This window comes from Mastigoproctus giganteus, chromosome 4 (genome assembly GCF_048544385.1).
Source record: "Mastigoproctus giganteus isolate SK-2022 chromosome 4, ASM4854438v1, whole genome shotgun sequence".
Taxonomy (NCBI): domain Eukaryota; kingdom Metazoa; phylum Arthropoda; class Arachnida; order Uropygi; family Thelyphonidae; genus Mastigoproctus; species Mastigoproctus giganteus.
The window spans coordinates 205,986,522-206,006,424 of record NC_143578.1 but is presented as its reverse complement, the minus strand read 5'-3'; the positions used below and the strand labels follow the sequence as shown (position 1 = coordinate 206,006,424).

Genomic DNA, 19,903 nt, shown 5'->3' with positions numbered 1-19,903 from the left:
GGATGGTTGCAGAATAAATGTACAGAAGTTTGCTTTTAGACAGTAGGTGGTTGATTGCTGGAACAAAATTCTATCTGTTAGATGGACAGGTGAATTGGGAAGGTTTTTTTTTGGCTTATTTGCCAATACTATTAATCTGCAAGTTGCCAATAAACAATTTTTGCATCTGTATTCACATGAATGCTTTTAGGGATTGAACTATCAGAAGTATACCCAATTATAATTAAGAGTTAAATGATTTTATGATTACTGAATGGAAGCTGAAAGTGAAATTGTTGTAGATGAAAACGAACAATGCTCACAGGTCTGATGGATCTAGCCAGCTTACTAAAGCAGCAGAAAAAGAGATGGTTAATGTATAATACTGGGAGAACTGCCTTTATTTCAGGGAAGTACCTACATATTGGAGATGTGAAATGTATCTTCTATTTATAAATGTGGTTTAAAATGTGAAGTGGTTAACTATAGAACTGTAAGTTTGACTTCTGTGCCAGGATAAATAATCAAGTCAATAATTAAAAGAATTAGTGCACAATTAACTTCACAGGAATGGAGCTACAATGCAATCCCATTATGGTTTTTTTTTCTTAAGTTGACATTGTGACTCTCTGATCTGATTAGCTAATAATATGAGGGTCCTCACAAAGCAAAGAATAATTTTTATATCATATTCTTAGATTTCAGTAAAGCATTTGATACAGTTTGATGTGAAACAGTATCAATTGCTATATAAATTGGAGCAACATGGTATTAAAGGCAAGTTACTACTATAAACAGAGGGATGGTTAAGGCAGGAAACAAAGAATGGTTATAAATGGCCAATGCTCTTCATGGACTAAAGTTGGGAGTGAGATACCATTGGTTTCAGCGTTGTGCCCCTTATTTAATATTTATTAATGTTACTGATGTATGTATTTAAAATTTGATGTTTATGTTTGCTTACAAAGATGAACATGTTGGTTACAGTCCAGCATTAACGTGCGGATGCAAATTCACACATTGCAAAATCCAGCCCGTACACTGTCTCAAAAAGTGCATAGCTGACTTTCAGCTGCTGTTCTGTTCTCATGGCTGCAACAGAACAGTTACAATGAAGTTTTAAAAACTCTTTTGGTCTTGGCCATCCAGTGCATAAATGGATATTTATTATTATATATATATATATATATATATATATATATATATATATATATATATATATATATATTTTAATCACATTAATCAGGATATGTTGCTTCAAAATCTAGATAAATTAGGCAGATGGGCTGAAGAATGCAACTGCTTAGTAGTAATCTGATAATAATATATCATTTGTGTAGCAAACTGAAGATTACGGAAAATGGGACATTATAATTATTATAGCAGTAATTCTAAAGACTGAAAAAGTTCTCTGAGCAGTCAGACAGACAGGCTGCTAGAATAGCTAATCAGATTGTGTCAATAATATATAGGAAGAAAGAGGGCCAAAGAAGCAATTATCCCATTGTACAAACCAATGGTTAGGCTATATCTTAAATATAGCATATAAAGGGTTGTAAACCTCATTTTTGTAGGAGACAGATTTTTTGGAAAGGGTTGAAAGCAACAACAAAAAGACTGGGTAATAAACTGATGCATTTGGCAACTAAGCATCTGCATGATAACCTAATTTAGGCATTAAAAGGGTTAACTAAAGTAAATGCTGATGGCATTTTTATTCTCTCTTGCTCTCACACACAAACACAATGGGACAAATTTAAATTTAAAAAAGGAGGGTTGCAAAGTAGATGTGCAGAAATTTGCCTTCAGCAAGAGCACAGTTGATTGTCAGAAAAATTTCCAGCTAGTGTTATGGACGTGGTTCATTTGAATAAATTTAGAGAAAGAATGGGCAAGCAAAATGAAATTTTTTTTGTGGCTGATGCTATATAAGCTTTCTTTCCTTAAGAGATTTCCAATATTGTTACAGTACTAAATAACTAATGTCAAGGATAAAGGATTTTGATTATGTAAGTTAATTTATTGATTACTATGTGCTCAGGTATTGAATTCTTTTCGGCAGGGACAACTGATATTTTAAAAAATGTAAATGGTATATTGGCAGTATTCGGGGAGCAAATATTAGAGACTACTAAGCTTCTTATACCAATTAAAAATTGAGCAGTATAGACAAGCATATTGTTCAGAGTTTAGACCAGAATGGATGTCATATAAACTGATAAGTTTAGTGGCATAGGAGAAAAATTCATGGGATAATTACAAATTGTCAGGAGTGACAATTTGTAATTATCCCATATCCCAAAAAAAAATCCTACAGTAAGAATTAAATAAAAGTACAAATCACTCTTTAATTAAGTCATTTGGGGATTAGGCATGCTATGGAAGATTATGAGAAATCTTCTGTAGAGTGCAATGAAAAGTAACAAGGAATTTTTTGCTTAAGTTAACACTAGAAGGAAAAGTAGAAATCACATTGGCACACTTGATATGAATGGTATAACTATTGATGATCCTGTGCAAGTTGCTGACTAATTCAATAGATTTGTTGCATCTACATTTGTACACAAAGTTTTTAGAAACAAGAACAGCAGATATCTGTTTAATGTTTGGGAATTAAATGATAATTGGAAGGAACTCAGTAGAGAAACTGATGCAGCTAAAGATGAAAAGGCATCTGGTGCTGATAGAATCTATCCAATTACTGCAAATAATATAAATATTATATTCATCTAATATTCACATAGTATATATTATACAGTATATGAATGTCTAATTAAATATCTGAATGAAGATGCTTTTAACACTTCCTCCAGTCTCAAAACAGGATTCAAACCCAAATGTTTTTCAACATGTGATGAAACCATTATACTATCACAGAGGGACAATATCCTATGGACCATCTTGATCAAACATCTGTTGGATAGGAAGTAGAGTGAGTTTGTAAGGGAGGTAGCATTAATTATATCACTGACTGCTGCTCTCTTGAATAAGAGGGGTTCTGGGGGCACCTCCTCAAATGTGGGAATAATATTTCATGGAAAGGTGGATTTGTATTGTTCAATATTGGCAACTTTAGAAGAAAAGTAATATTGAGAGAGTAAATGAGCATGCTTAGTTTTTTGATGCAGAGGAAGCAATATTTTTGATATTCTTATACCAAGAAAGGTTAAAAGTCTGAGTTATCCCTGAACATATGTGCTCTTGCTAGAAATCTGACTGTTGCTCAAGATGAACATTTGTGCAAAAAAACTTTTTTTTTTTTTCAGAACCAAGCTAGGATGATTATTTGTATTTTTTTGTAATAAAATGTACGGATGAAATGTTTTGCCAGAAGTTTCATTTAATCAAAATTATATATCCAGGCATTGCATACCCGGGAGGATTGGAAATAGTTCAAACTATTTTAAAAGAATTTTGGTAGAATCTGACAGACCACGGAAATTATTTCAGGTCCACCTACCTTAGGAGGCAGTCTAGTAGTCATATGCACGAAATTGTACTTTAACAGAAAGGTTTTAGATGTTTTAAGCGTTATGCAGTGACCTTTGAAGTTTAATTATGTTTAACCTTGATAATTACAGAATCAAGTTTACCACCATTTTTGTTAAACTTTCTTGCGGTCAAAAATATTAGTAGTTATAAAGATTTTTAATGTTTGTAAAATTTTATGATCCATGCCTTATATGTGAACAGTTATTCACCGTTCACATATAATGATTTTATTCAAAGATGCAATTGCTATTAAGCAATATCGTAACTTCTGTCTACTGATTCTGATGAGGACAAACGTAAACACTACATTCATCCTTATATGCTTCTTAATGAAAAAAATAAATAAATAATATCCTCAAAACATATTCCGAACACTAAATGATACGTGATTTCATACATGCATTTTAACTTAAACACAGCAATTACGATTATTACCGCATTCTCTATGAATTTTCATTATGAATGCTTTTCAGAAAGCTTTCGCTTATATCTCCGACGGCGGATGATTAAGCACATGCATACTTGTTCTCTCAAAAGCACTTTTGCTTATTAAAATGCATCATTATTTAACCCCTATCGTTAGAAATAGAACCACCCATCCGCAGTTAGAGCTTTAAGGACATCAGCCTCTTCTGCAGCGGTCACTGAACCTGAACTTCAAGCTACGATGATAACGAAAAGAAATTCTTCAAAGAACTACATCTACAATTAATATAGTATATCAAACATATCCTTACTTCTGTCTTGAGATGCCATAGTCTTTTCCTGCATTCGGGAAATGACTACTTTCTTCCTGAGAAGGAGAATTTTACTCGTTTACTTACACCAGCTTACTTGAAACCTTTCTCTGATCTTTAAAAATCCGTCTGCTTCTACCAGAGGTATTGTGGGATCATGACGCGCCATCTATCGGAAGAGAATAAATAAATTTGTATCAGCGTAATCGTGGTAGAGTTAATATTGTCGTGAAGTTGTACTATGTTTATGCTTTACTTTAGAATGCATTTATAGGTGGTAAAGTGATATTTTTAACAGTAGGAGCAGCACTATCAGTTGGTTCTCTTGTAAGTGAATTGTTTTTTTTTTTCAATACTAATGAGTAAAACAATTACAATGTATCGTGCATTGGGGACCTACTCTATAAATGTACTATACATATACCTGGAAGAAGAATTTTAGTAGGTGCCACACTTTTAGGTGAGAACCGGGACAAAACGAATTCCGAATTGGTGGTGGTGGAGAGAAAAATTGAATATAACGGAGAAACACACATATACAAATTAAAATAGGTATGAAAATGATGTAGCCCTATACCCCAGTTTACATGTATCAACGTTTACATTTAGTATATACGTATTTGCACATTTATTAAATTTAATGCTACGAAATACCATACATTCTTAAAACTGCACAGATAAATAATATGCGTGTATATAGACAGTCGGACCTCTTTATAACGAAATTGATCGTTCTCTTGAAAAAAAATCGTTATTAGCATTAGTAGAGGCATACGATGCAAGAAATCAAGCTTATGCAGCATCAGCCAAAAAAAAAAAAAAAAACCCTCCCATTTCACCCCTCCATTCGTTCCAAATGCCTGTCCAGCTCAACTAAATTTATTTAGGCTATTAGCTTCCACAACAAGGGAAATTTCTACACATCTATTCTACAACTATCTTTCCTCAATTTGAAACTGTGCCCGTTCAGGTTCTTAGTCTGAGCAAGAGTAAGAATCCCATCAGCATTCAGCTTGCTCAACTCATTCAAGGCTTTACACACCTCAATCAGATCACCTCGCAGGTGCCTACTCTCCAGGTGCTGCAATTTGCAGAACTTAAAATTTCTTGGTAAGAGCACCCCTTTGTTCCCCTCACCAATCTTGTTGCTCTTCTTTGTACTCATTCTAGTAACTTTACATCCTTCCTAAAATGAGGCCTCCAGACCTGTACACAGTACTCTAGGTGTGGCCTGACCATTGCCTTGTATAATGGGATAATCACCTCCCTGTCCATGCTAGCAAAATTCCTATATATCATTTTAAATCTCTGGCTTCCCCAGAGTTCTGTGTCACTTACAAAGAATACAACGCAGAGATGGTTTGTTTGTTTGTTTGTTTATTATTTTGTTTTTAGGAGCATTAGGGGTATGTGGTGGTCATTCCTTGACCTTTACATATCCTTCGTATTTGGTGGTCACGGCCCGCAGAGATGGGGGAACCCCTGGTGCTGTCAGACAACTAACACACTTTACTTTGCCCAACTCCAGTTCAATGGTGAATTGAATGAAGGACGACAGAGAGTTGAGGTGGCATAGGAGGTGGTCTCCTGACTCCCGAGGGATGACCACGAACATATCATCCATGTACCAAAAGGCTATGGAGTCTGGCAAATCCACAAATGTGCAACCTTCCAGCTCCTCCATTGCAATGTCTGCAGTGACTGAATTAACCGGTGAATCCATGGCTGTGCTGCCGGTAAATGGACTCGCCAAACATAACGGCACCACCAGTTAGACCCAATCTAAGGGCAGTGCAAATGTCGTTGGAGGTTAGAGAAGATCTGCTGCTTAGGGTGTGGTTGTTGTCTAAAAGCTCCTTTGCACAAGTGATGGTTAGTTGGACCGGGATTGAAGTGAAGAGAGACACCACATCAAATAAGGCCATCATCTGAAATGAATAGTCTGCTAACTCGGTCCAAAAATTCCCCATTGTTTGAATTGGTATGGGTAGTCTTACTGACCATGACAAGGGCAGGTCCCTTAACAAACCCATGCTGTGTCTGAACTATTACTGCAGTTTTGTCTAGGTGATCCTGCATCACTTCTTTACCGGTGACTCCATTATTTTCCCCAAAACAGAAGTTAAACTAACAGGTCTGTAATTATTTGTCACCCTTTGAACCCCTTTTATGAATTGGGGATACATTTGCACATCCTGAGTTCATGGGGACCTCCCCTGACTCTAAGGATGCTCTCATAATTATGGCTAAGGGTTTGCTTACTTCCCTTGCTGTCTCCTTCAATATAACTGGATAGATTCCATCCTCCCCAGGTGCCTTTTTTATGTTTAACTTCAACAATTTCTCCTCCACTTTACTCTCCGTTATTACAAAATCATTTAGCTCCCTGTTAAAGTTTAGCAATAAACTTCTGTCCTCCCCTTCCCTACAGAATTCTTCATGTGTGAATGTAGATGCAAAATACTCATTCAGTTTGTCAGCTATCTGAGTAGGATCATCAACAGTCAAACCACCAACCTGATTGTGGACCAATCTAATTCATCCCCTTCCTTGTAGAGTTTACATAAGTAAAGAAGTCTTCGTTGTTTTTCTTTGCATCCTTTGCCAAGGATTTCTTGTAATCAGCCTTTGCGTGCCTAACCTCCTTTGTGATTTAATTACAGACTAACTTATATCTGCTATGCTATGCTATAATATAATATAATACAATACAATACAAAACAATAATATAATATAAAGCTAAGCTAAAATTGTTTTGGGCCTTAAAAAGTCTTAATCCACATTGCCATGAGAATAGCGCCATAATCCCTTATCCTAGGTTAAAAAATTGCAGCATCTCAATTTGAAACCAATGATCTGCAACAAATTTTCACTTTCACTTTTGAGTATTTTTGTCAAATAACCGGCCTTCTGTGGAAGCGGATTTATATGGCACCCGTGTGTGTGTATTTATATCCAGTCGGACCTCTCTTTAACGAACTTCCATACAGCGAATTTTTTTGATTTCCCTTTGGTTATTACATTGAAAATAGTTTCTGTATAATGGAGAAAATTTCCATATAACGAACTGATTTGATTTCGTGAGCCCCGGGTACGCATTGTTCACACCTCTGGCCTTTAGGCAATAGAGCTGATGCTGTGGAAAGCATGAATTAAGAGCTAAAAGGATTAAGCATTAATCCCTTTAGCTCCTAATAGCTAAAGGCTTTAATTCTACGAATTAAGAGCTAAAACATTTTACAATTTAATGGTGCCTGTAAAACCGTGCAGGAGGAAACTGGCCAACCATGACACAGGATAGAAAAAGATGGAAAAGTTTGGGAGAGGCCTTTGCCCAGCAGTGGATCAGCAATGGCTAAAAAGAAGTTAAACCTATACAACTTACATACTACTATGCAGAGAAGTCCTGCTGGTCAGCTGTCCACAACCATTGGCAAAGATTAAGGCATATTCCCAACACGCATTGGCTTAGTAAACCTATTTTCTACCATAAGCATCCTATTAGAGAATTAGGAGAGAGTGATTTTCCTTTATACCAGAAATTCATCTGTTGTTTCAAAGAAATGAGACATCCACACTTCCACTAAATTTCACTTGTCTCTATTTACATGGTAGCTACAAGTGGTCCCTAATTTCAGCTTTGTTTTAACTGCTGTGCAAGTAACCTTACAGTGTCTAAGAGGAAATCCTTGATTGTAGTGTGAAAAAATGGAAATACTTAATAGCATAGATCGCGGCGTTAAAAAAAAGAAAAGAAATTGCTTTAAAATTTAATGTCCCTGTCAGTAGTGTGTCAACATTTGTCTTTTTTTAATCTTAAAAAAAGATTAAGTTGATTTGAGAACAAAACTGCCGATATCAGGGCTATAAATAAAAGAAAAGGCTATGGAGTACGCATCTTTTTTGAGGCACAAAACATTCCAAGTCAGTTCTGTTTGGCTGAACAAACTTAAAGAGCATCACGGCTTACTCAAAAAAGTTATTTATGATGAAAGTGGAGTTGCAATCGAAGAAGACTATACCCATTGAAAAGAAACAGTTTTGAAAAAAATTGAGGACTACGAGTCCAAAGGCATATTCAACATTGATGAAACGTCTATTTTTTAAATGTTTGCCAAACAAGCCACTGACTTTTAAAGGTGAAAGATGTTTAGGTGGTAAAAAATTCAGGAGAGAATTACAGTCTTGGTTGGTGCAAATATGGCCGGTAATGAAAAACTGAAGCTTTTGGTAATAGGCAAAAGTAAATAACCCCGATGATTCAAAGGAGCAAAGTCGTTAGAGTTAGACTATGATTACAACAAAAAACCTTGAATGACAAGTGAAATTTTTGAGCAGTGGATTTTAAATTTTGATCGAAAGTTGACAAAAGAAAACAGAAAAATCGCATTGTCGACAACTGCACTGCTCACCTTCGCTCGGTAATTTCGAAACTTACAAGTATGAAGCTTGTTTTTTTCCTTCGAATAATTTGTCTTAACTGCAGCCAATGGACCAAGGCATTATCAAGAATTTGAAAATGCTCTACCAAAGGTGCATACTGAAAAAAATTATACTAAGAATAGAAACCAACCATCCTATAGATTCTGTTATAGATTTGTGGATGCACATATCAGAGTTGGCGAAAGCGTGGAGTCAAGATGTGACAGAAACAACGATTAAGAATTGTTTTGCAAAAGCAGGTTTTTCTAAAATGTCAATTAACAGATATGAGAGGAATGAACTACTAGAAGACATTGAGCAATCTTGGGAAGAGTTCCAAGCGAGGCTTGATCAGTGGAGAAATTGTTCTTGACGAATTTTTAGGAGTTGATAGTGATGTCATAGTAGCTAAATATCCAAGTGACTCCAACATTTTGGAGCATATTTAAAGAACTAGTCACAATATCGACGATGAGTTGGATGAAAATGACGCAACAAAAGCAATGAGGGTAATATTAAACCTTCCAAACATGAAATGTTGGCAGCATTTGAAACTTTGCGTCGAGGCCTTCGGTAGAAAGAAAATGTATCTGAGTTTCAAGTTTAAACAAATGCGAACATTTTTTTTGAACAATATACAGTACAACAAAAAAATAACCAAATATTTTACGACATAATTCTTAAAAGTGTACTAGTAAATTGTGGGCATCATGTAAGTAGCCATTTCTTAATATGTACGTCAAGTGTTGGTCAAGACATCAAAGGCGGATATTGTTGGGATAGCAGAGACGTGGTGTCACAAAGATATAAGGAATGCAGAACTGGAATTTGGGGAGTACAATGTGTACAGAAAGGATAGACAGGACAGAAAGGGAGGAGGTGTTATGCTGTTAATTAAGAAAAACATAAAATCAAAAGAAGTGCATCCAGTTGATATAGATGGACAGTGCACTGTTGAGTCAGTTTGGTGTGACATAAGCACTGCAAAAGCAAAAATAAGAGTAGGAGTGTGTTATAGGCCTAATGACTCGAATGAGTACAATGAACAATTGTACAGAGAAATAGAGTGGGCCAGTAAATCAGAATGTCTTATAATGGGGGATTTTAACTTCCCAGATATTGACTGGAACTTGTGGGTTGGTCACTCACACACTAGTCAGACTTTTGTGGATTTATTGGATGATTGTTTTCTGCAGCAGCATGTTCGAGAGGCAACCAGAGAAAGTAATACTCTTGATCTGGTTATCAGCAGTGATCATTCGTGTATTAAGAATTTGCAGATAAAGGAACCACTAGGTGGCAGTGATCACAGTGTGCTGAAGTGGGATTTACTCAAAGAGGTAACTACCGTCAGGGGTAAAGGAAAGGGTTTTTGCTTCCGTAAAGGGGAGTACAGTGGTCTCAGACAGTTTTTAAATTCTGTACAGTGGGATCGACTGACGATGTTACAAACAGTAAATTCTAAGTGGGAAGCATTCAAGGAATTAATCGTGGAAGCTACTAGACTTTTCATACCGATGAAGAAATATTGTTCAAGGTTTAGGCCTAAATGGTTATCAAATGAACTAATGAGACTCGTGACAGAGAAGAAAAATGCATGGGATGCATATAAATTATCAGGCGACGCAGAAGCCTGTAGCAGATATAAGCTAGTCTGTAATCAGGTCACAAAGGAGGTTCGGCAGGCAAAGGCGGATTACGAGAAATCTTTGGCAAAAGATGCTAAGAAAAACAGCAAGGATTTCTTTACTTATATAAACTCTAAAAGGAAGGGGCTGAATATGATTGGTCCACTTGACATCGATGGTTCGACTGTTGATGATCCTGCTCAGATAGCAAACAAACTGAATGAGTATTTTGCATCTACATTCACACGTGAGGAATCATTACAGTTTGAAAATGGAAGAAGGTTATCAAATTGTAGCAGTGTGCTTAATGATTTTGTAATAACTGAGAGCAAAGTGGAGGAGAAATTGTTGAAGTTAAACATAAGAAAGGCACCTGGGGCGGATGGGATCTATCCAGTTATATTAAAGGAGGCGGCAAAGCAACTAAGCAAACCCTTAGCCATAATTATGAGAGCATCCTTGGATTCAGGGGAGGTTCCCACGGACTGGAGATGTGCAAATGTATCCCCAATTCACAAAGGAGGTTCGAAGGGTGACACGAATAATTACAGACCAGTTAGTTTAACTTCTGTTCCGGGTAAAATAATGGAGTCACTGGTTAAAGATGCATTGCAGGATCATCTAGACAATACTGCAGCAATAATTCAGACACAGCATGGGTTTGTTAAGGGAAAGTCTTGTCTGACAAATTTGATTGGTTATTATGATGTGGTCACAAAGAACTGGATGCAAAAAATAATTTTGATATCATATACTTGGATTTCAGGAAAGTTTTTGACACTGTTGCGCATGGAAGACTACTGTACAAATTGGAGCAGAATGGTATTAACGGTAAGTTGCTACAATGGATAAAAGGATGGTTAAGTGGGAGAAGACAGAGGGTGGTAATCAATGGGTGCTGCTCTTCGTGGACTAATGTTATTAGTGGAGTCCCACAGGGTTCGGTGTTGGGTCCACTGTTGTTTTGTATATTTATCAATGATATTGATGAAGGTATATCAGGCTTAATGTCGAAGTTTGCAGATGACACGAAGGTTGGCAGGGTTGTTAATGACAGTAATGGCAGTGTGCTACTGCAACAGGATCTAGATAATTTGGGCAGATGGGCTAAGAAGTGGCAACTGAAGTTTAACCTTGACAAATGCAAAGTACTGCATATGGGTAGACGTAACCCCAGAGAAACGTACCAACTGTGTGGTACTACACTTAAGGTGGTAGAAAATGAAAAAGACCTGGGAGTAATTGTGCAGTCAGATATGAAGTTTTCTGAGCAATGTAGACAGGCTGCTAGGGCAGGTCATGGGGTTTTGTCAATGATATATAGGAATTTTGCTAGCAGGGAAAAGGAGGTGATTGTCCCTCTGTATAAGGCAATGGTCAGGCCACGCCTTGAGTACTGCGTACAGGTCTGGAGGCCTCATTTTAGGAAGGATGTAGATTTGCTTGAGTGTGTACAGAGAAGAGCAACACGATTGGTGAGGGGAATGAAGGGATCCTCTTACCAAGAGAGGCTTAAGTTCTGCAAATTGCAGTGGCTGGAGACTAGGCACCTGCGCGGTGATCTGATTGAGGTCTATAAGGCCTTGAATGGGTTGAGCACGCTGAATTCTGATGGGATCCTCCCACTTGTTCAGAATACATACCTACGGGGACATAAGTTCAAATTAAGAAAGGATAGATGTAGAATAGATGTGCGGAAATTTGCCTTTAGCCAGCGGGTGGTTAATTGCTGGAACAAACTTCCATCTGTCGTTGTGGAAGTTGATAGGTTAAATAAATTTAAGGAGGAACTGGACAGGCAATTGGAGGGTATGGTGTGATATTTTTTTTTTTTTTTTTTTTGGCTGATGCTGCATAAGCTCCTACACTTGCTTTCTTGCATCAAGTGCCACTACTACTACTACGTATTAATAAATTATCTCAAGTTAGAAAATTTATTCATTTCCATTTCTTTCCCATCTTTTACTATATATCTGAATTTACAGTATTTTTCATTGTTGAAAAGGTCATATTTCTTTATAATTCAGCGGAACTGAATGCCAAAAATAATTTTGATATCATATACTTGGATTTCGGGAAAGCTTTTGATACTGTTGCACATGGAAGACTGCTGTACAAATTGGAGAGGTATGTCATTAAGGGTAAGTTTCTACAATGGATAAAGGGATGGTTGAGTGGGAGATGACAGAGTATGGTAATCAATGGACACTGCTCTTCGTGGAAAAATATTATTAGTGGATTTCCCCAGGGTTTGGTGTTGGGTCTATTGTTGTATATATTTTATTATATATTATATATTTTATATAAATATTATATATTATTATATATATATTATATATATATTATATATATTATATAAATATTATATATATATTATATATTATTATATATATATTATATAAATATATATTATATATTTATCAATGATATTGATGAAGTTATATCAGGTTTAATAGTAGTAGTAGTAGTAGTAGTGGCATGTGATGCAAGAAAGCAAATGTATGAGCTTATGCAGCATCAGCCAACAAAAAAAAAAAAATGTCCATGTTTGCAGATGATACAAAGGTTGGCAGGGTTGTTAACGACAGTAAAGACAGTATGCTACTCCAACTGGATCTAGATAAGTTGGGAAAATGGGCTGAGAAGTGGCAACTGAAGTTTAACATTGACAAATGCAAAGTACTTCATATGGGTGGAAATAACCGAAGAGAAATGTACCAACTGTGTGGTACTACACTCAAGGAAGTGGAAAGTGAAAAAGACCTGGGGTTAATTGTGCAGTCAAATATGAAGTTCACTGAGCAGTGCAGAGGGGCTGCCCGGGAAGGTCATAGAGTATATGGGGAGTGGTTTGTTGTGTAGTGTTATGTTCTGTTGTTTCTCTGACCATTTAGCCATTGGGCCCCACACTTTGCCACAAGGAGGCAGGTCAGACACCCAGTATATTATTTAAGTACTCTGGCAGGCTCCATCACTTAATTTCCAGGGATTTCATTGGCAAGGCCTATTTATAAAAAAAAAAAAAAAAAAAATGGTGAACACTAGAATTTGGCCGAAAGAGATTTACAAGAAAGCGGTAGAATTTAGACGTTGATTAGAATTTGGTGGCATTGTTGGGGGGGGGTGTACTTGGTCGGTTTAGTGAGATGGGGGAGAATGAAGACTGGGAGGAAAACAGGTTGAAGGATGGGAATGATAGAGTAGGCATTCCTAAAGAGGGTCAGTAGAGACAAGCCCCACCAGGTGAAGTGTGGCGGTAGGCAGAGAGGGGAGGAGACAAAAGACTTACCCCCCCTGCCCCGGAATGGGGTTTTAAAGTGAACCGGGTTAGAGTACCTAGTTCAGATTGTCAAATAGCGTGTCGGCAGCAAACCCACAGTATATCTTTGTTGGTGATGATTGTCAGGTCCAGGTAGTGTTGAATTCGGTAGGAAGGTCAAATTGACCATCCTGCTCTAGGGGGTGGGACATTAGCTAGCAGTGGGGGAACCCACCAGGCGAAGGGATGGGAGAGACACACATTTGCTTCATTCATAATCTGCATTCTCACTCTATTTGCATTCTATTTTTATACTTTTTTCTTATATTTATTTATTTTTTCTGTTTTATGTACAGGGTGTTTCAAAAGTGATAGTCAATAATTTAAAGGTGAACTGTACAGACTTCAATATGCAAAAAAAGTCTAGTAAACATGGGTCCTTAAGTGAATCATTTTCGAGATATTGCACATTTCTAGTTGGGATCCACCACTGACAAGATGAACTGTACAGAGTTGGGATCCACCACTGACTTGTTTGTTTAGGTTAGGTTATGCTCATTCTCTCCATTTCTCCTCTCTCAATGCTCTGAGATATAGCAGGCATACTAGTACTCTGAGACGTAGCAGGCATACTAGTACTGTCAAAGGATAGTCAACATGGAAAGACGTTACAGCAACGAAGAGTATGCAGACATGCACTTCACGTATGGTAAAGCAAACAGCAGTACACTCGAGGCTGCACGTTTATACCAAGAAGCATTTCCCCGCCGGAGGCAGCCCAACAGGCATACGTTCATCACAGTACATCAACCTTAGAGAACATGGGCACTTCGCACATGGAGTATGAACAGCTAGGCCCAGAAGCATAACACCTGATGTTGAGGAAAGGGTGTTAGAAAGAATAGAACAAAATCCAGGAATTTCAACAAGGCGGGTTGATCTGCAAGAGCGTGTACTGAGTCATAGCAGTGTGTGGCAAATTTTACATAGCCAATTATTGTACCCCTACCATATCCAGCATATACAAGGTCTCAGCAATGCAGACTATCCTCCCAGAGTGCTCCCATAATCAGTGGCGGATCTTAACAGAAAATGTGCATTATCTCAAAAATGGTTCATTTGCGGCCCGATGTTTACTGGGACTTTTTTTTTAATTTTAGTTTGTACTTTTCACCCTTAAATTATTGACCATCATTTTTGAAACACCCTGTATATATATATATATATATATATATTTTTTTTTTTTTTTTTCACTCATCTTTTTCTCACACACCAGGGGGTATGCAGTGATCTGTAGTGTAAATTTAAATACTAATTAAAACTAGGGTTGGTGTGTACTTAACTGTAGCATTTATGGTTTGTGTTCTTTTTCTCACACACTTAAACTCTCATTCATTCTTCTGACTTTCATTTCATTTATTTGACTCTTGCTTTTTTGCATTGCTCTCTCTGGGCACCTCAACTTTCTGTTATTCTTCAGTTGTGGTGCAGACCTAGTCGCAAGTTTTTTTGCAGGCCAGGGGAGAATGCAGTGATAGTGTTTGCATTGTTAGTAAATGTTTTTTAGTATATATAAAGTAGCGTAAGTTATTAACTTTGTATTCTTTCGGCCAATTATATTTGCTCTGCCACTCATTCCCATCCATTCACTGTTTATTTCACCAAAACTGCCATTTATTCCCTTTTACCATAATTCCTAGTTCACTCAGTGTCCAGCCTATTCATTCTCATTCATTCTTTCATTCTACATTGCATCCCTTTGCTACTAGCTTACTGATATTTTTCAGCTAATCTGCTTCCCTAGCTGCCTGTGCATCTCCCTTCCCTACATGGTTACTTTTTTGGTGTGGGGCACCCAGGTTCCTACACATGGCAGGGTATTCTGGAGGCATTTTGTCATATCAAGTTTCTGCATATGGGCTAAAGGTTAGCCCATATGCAGAATACTGCTATCCTGACAGTTTTTAAATCATCGTCTGGGTGTGGTGGGAAACGTGGACAATTTTAACTATTCATTATTGTTTAATTGCTGGGGGGGCTGTATTGCCATTGTTTGGGTAGTTCTGCACTGTTCAAATACTTTGTGTGAAGGATGTAAAGACTATAATTTTCCTCTTCTATGATGAACAGATGTTCTTCTCCCCTGGGAAGGGGGCCAATCTGTGCTATTAGCTGTGTTCTGGGGACGTCGTAAATCAGGGGTAAGCAACCTGCGGCTCACGAGCCACATGCGACTCTTTGAACAGGTAACTGTGGCTCTTTAACTTTTAGCCCATATGAAGCATAATTTGAAATAGAGTTGGAAGACTTAAAAATCAAGGACATGTGGAGTGCAATACTAAAATGTGGAGTGCAATACTTAAAACTGAAATTGAGAATTTGGAGAGGCAAAAGGCTGCCCTTGCAATTCTACACAAATGGACGGTGATAGATGAGTTGAAAATGCAAGACCAAATTGTGTTCGATGCGTGGAGTAGCTTACTGAACACATATATAAATTTGAAAATATTTGCATTTGGACTTCTTTCAGTTTTTGGTTCGACGTATTTCTGCGGGCAAATATTTTCGAACATAAACTATATTAAAAATAAATCAAGAAAATGTCTGAACAATGCGAGTCTCTCGGCATATTTAAAGATAAATTATGGCGTACTCGCTCAAGAAGTTCAGCAGCAAAAGTCGCATTAATTTGTACCTAATTGGATGCTTGTTACATTTTTTTACGTTATTAATAAATACTATTTTGAAATATATATATATTTTAATAAAGCACCTTCCCACTCTATTCCATTTCTTAACCCCCCCCCATCCTCCTAGCTTCAGCTGGGAGGAGGAGGCAGAGAGTTTTTTAAGGCTCTTCGGATTCTCTCTTTTTTTAATTAGGTTAAAAATGGCTCTTCACTCAAAAAAAAGTTGCCGACCCCTGTCATAAATTATACATTCATATAGAATGTGTGCCCAGTCTTCACTCTTGCTACAGGTGCAGTTTGGATCATCTGTCAGCCCAAAGGAGCTTAGTTTCGCCTCTAGGGAGCCATGACCTGTTAATATAAATGTGGTAAAAAGTCCAGGGGCATTCCACTTAGGTGGCTTTGTGCTAACCATTGCCACCCATGGCAGAAACCTTTTGGTAACCAGACTTCTGGTTTCCTGCTCCCACTTTGTTTGTCATAGCTCATGGAGCTTTGTGGCTATTCTTTTTCTTTCAGCGTTGAAGGTGCTGTGTCAAAGGCTGTCGCCAGAAATTCTGTGGGTATGCCCTTTTTAAATCTATAATATAAGCCTCTTTTGGCTACTTCCAGGTAAAGTGGGAGAGCCCTGGCCAGCAACTGTAGCGCAGGTTTGCTCACCATTCAACATGCTCTGGTAATAGTGAGTAGTATTGTCCTTTGTATCGATTCTAATTTATTCCTATTTCTTACTATGGCCGAACGGGTGAACCACGCACCGGCTCCATGCCGGTGCGTGGAGTAATTGCATGGTATACGATTGTCAGGGTCTTTCTTTTGAGCCCTCAGTCTGCTCGACTGATCCTGGCAATCATACCTGCATAATTTCTCACTTTCTTCGCCAAGTAGGTCAAATGGGGATAAAAAGTTAATTTTGAATCAAAGACCACTCCAGGATATTTTAGTTCTGTTACCATTTTTATAGTGGTTGTGTTAATTTTGATCTGTGGACACCTTCTTATGTCCAAATTGACTTTTAGAAGTATTTATTTGTTTTTTTCGGGTGATATTTTGAGCATGTGCATTTGTGCCCACTCCTGCAGCTGCAAGAGGGCGGCACTTCTGTAAGGTAGCTGTTTATACCTTATAGAGGTTTTGTGGGGAATTTGCCTGGCAGAGTCTCCTAGGACACTAGGCCACCAGAGTGAGTCAAATGCCCCAGCAAAGTCAATAGAGATTGCCAGCATATATTTTTCCTCTGAGTTTTTAACTGTTGTCAGTAAGTGGTGCATGGCATCCTCCGTAAAGTTGCCTTACTTAAAACCATACTGATTGTTGCAATGTAAACCTGCTTCCCTGGGAATATACCTTCTGTCATACAGTTATTATATAATGCTATTAATTTTTCTGGTGCTATTTATGCTAATTTTTTGATAATCTCAACCTCTAAGAGGTCAAAACCTAGGCATTTATTGTTTTTGGTTTTAGATAGTGCTATTTCTAAGTCTTATAGTAAACAGAGGTTCTAATATGATTGAACTCTCACCAACACAGAAATTCAGGTACTTAGCAAAGGCCTTAATTTTATAAACTGACACCAAAACATATCCCCACATTAGATTTCCTAGCCCACATCCACAATAGTCTAAAGTACATTCAGGATAATCTAGCCAAAGATACGATCAATATCACAGCCATGCAGTTAATATACAGCTCAAACTACAATAAGAACAACAACCTATCCACCAAGGAACGGAAAGCATTGAAAAACCTGAAACCAAGGAACGGAAAGCATTGAAAAACCTGAAAGAAGATGGAAACATTTTTGCCGCTCTTGGAACAGAGAAGTTTTTTCTGATTTATTTTCTGTTTTATTAGCTTAAATTGGCATATTAACTTATTTTCTAGAGTAGTTTTATATTCTTATTTACGATACTTAGATTAAAGTAACTTAGAGATTTTGTAGGTATTACTTAGTATCGGAAAGGGTATCAAATCCATGTGTTTACCGTTCGTAATTGCCGCCATTGTAACGCGATACATAATATTGTCAATTAATCAGATAATTAATCTTGTTGAACTTCATTGTCAATTAAATTGTACTTTTAACTATACATATAACGACTTGGGTTACGTAACATAAATAATTAGTAAAAAATAAATAATTAATACTTAACTTGATACGGAAGTTATATAAAGGGATTTCGTAGATAACACTCGATACTGAAACATAAATATAGCGTTATAACTGTGTTGAGATATAAGTTTAGGGTTTTAATTTTGTACTGGAATTGAAATTTTATTGAAATTAAATCGAAATCATGACTCTGACCAGAGCAGCAAAGCAAAAGGCTGAAGCTAATGGGAGTGCTGTGGCTCAGGGGAGAACTGAGGGGGGGCAGTTGCCCTCTGAATCACAGCCTATTAAAATGCACTACTTGCTTGATATTTGTGGAGCAGTCAGGTACAGGACATGATACTGCCATGGGGGATGTCTTTGTGTGTGCGCGATGCAAGGAGTGTAAGGAAATCAGGCCACAACTCAGCATTGTTATGGGCCTATATGAGAGCTTGAAGGACAGGGTGGATGCCTTCGAAGGATTAAAAGTGAGGAGCCCATCAAGCTCTCAGCTGCCCACACCAATGCCAGAGCTTACACTTGGTCATCGCGCAACACAGCGGCAGCCCCCAAGGCAGAATGCGCTGGTCCCAAAGGAACTAGTAGTTGTTGGGGACTCTATTGTCAGGGAAACGGGAAACATGCTTTGTAAAAAGGATAGGTGGAACAGGACCAGGGTATGTCTGCCAGGGGCAAAGGTTGATGACGTTGTAGAGCGGATATCATCTTTTAAGGGCACAAAAGGTGATATAGTTGTACACGTTGGCACTAATGATATTAAGAGTAGGAGACCGGCGGAATTACTTAACAAGTACAGGTCACTGTTGAAAAAAAGTTGTGAATTAGGGTTGAATTTGAAAGTGTCTGCAATTCTGCCCAGACACGATAGGAGGGAGTATAAGATGAGAGCCCTGTCGATCAATTCGGCCCTGGAAGGATTGTGCAAGGCTCAAGGGGTAGAATTTTTTTCAGCCTGGTCTGTACTTGTTAACAGGAGAGACTGCTTCTACAGGGATGGGATACACTTAAATAGAAAGGGTGCAAGAATGTTTGCTGATGCTATCGAGGCAGTGTTAGGTGGGTCGGAAAACTGCTAGATTGGGGGGGGGGATACAAGGACTAATAGATTAACAGTAGCCACTGGCAGAGGTGAAAGTGATTCTTGCCCTGCTTCTATTGGAATGAGCCGCAGCCTGGAAAATAAGATGCAGGATATTTTAGAGACTGCTGGGAATCATTGGGGTACAAATAAACACATAGGTTGTGTTAGGGTAGCTAAGAAAAAGAACAGGTGTATGTATACATGCGTGTACACCAATGCTAGGAGTTTAGTAAATAAATTTGATGAATTTGAGGTATTGCTCAAAACATCAAAGGCAGATATTGTGGGGATTTCAGAGACGTGGTGTCACACAGATATAAGGGATGCAGAACTGCAATTTGGGGAGTACAATGTCTACAGAAAGGATAGACAGGATAGGAAGGGAGGAAGGGTTATGCTATTAGTTAAGAAATACATAAAATCCAAGGAAGTGAAGCCAGTCGACATTGCTGAACAGTGCAGTGTCGAGTCAGTTTGGTGTGACATAAGCATTGGG

The 19,903-nt window shown here is 37.7% G+C and overlaps 1 protein-coding gene across 2 annotated transcripts in view; it reads left to right on the top strand.

Annotated features, from left to right (window-relative positions):
- Window positions 1-4,424: 4,424 nt before the first annotated feature.
- LOC150087342 (beta-1,4-mannosylglycolipid beta-1,3-N-acetylglucosaminyltransferase brn-like) overlaps window positions 4,425-19,903 on the top strand; it is a 66,354-nt gene continuing 50,875 nt past the window's right edge. For both annotated transcript variants that reach the window (XM_090372005.1, XM_090372004.1), the window contains exon 1: window positions 4,425-4,535. The gene's annotated coding sequence lies outside the window, so the exon portion shown is untranslated. The remainder of the gene's footprint in view (window positions 4,536-19,903) is intronic.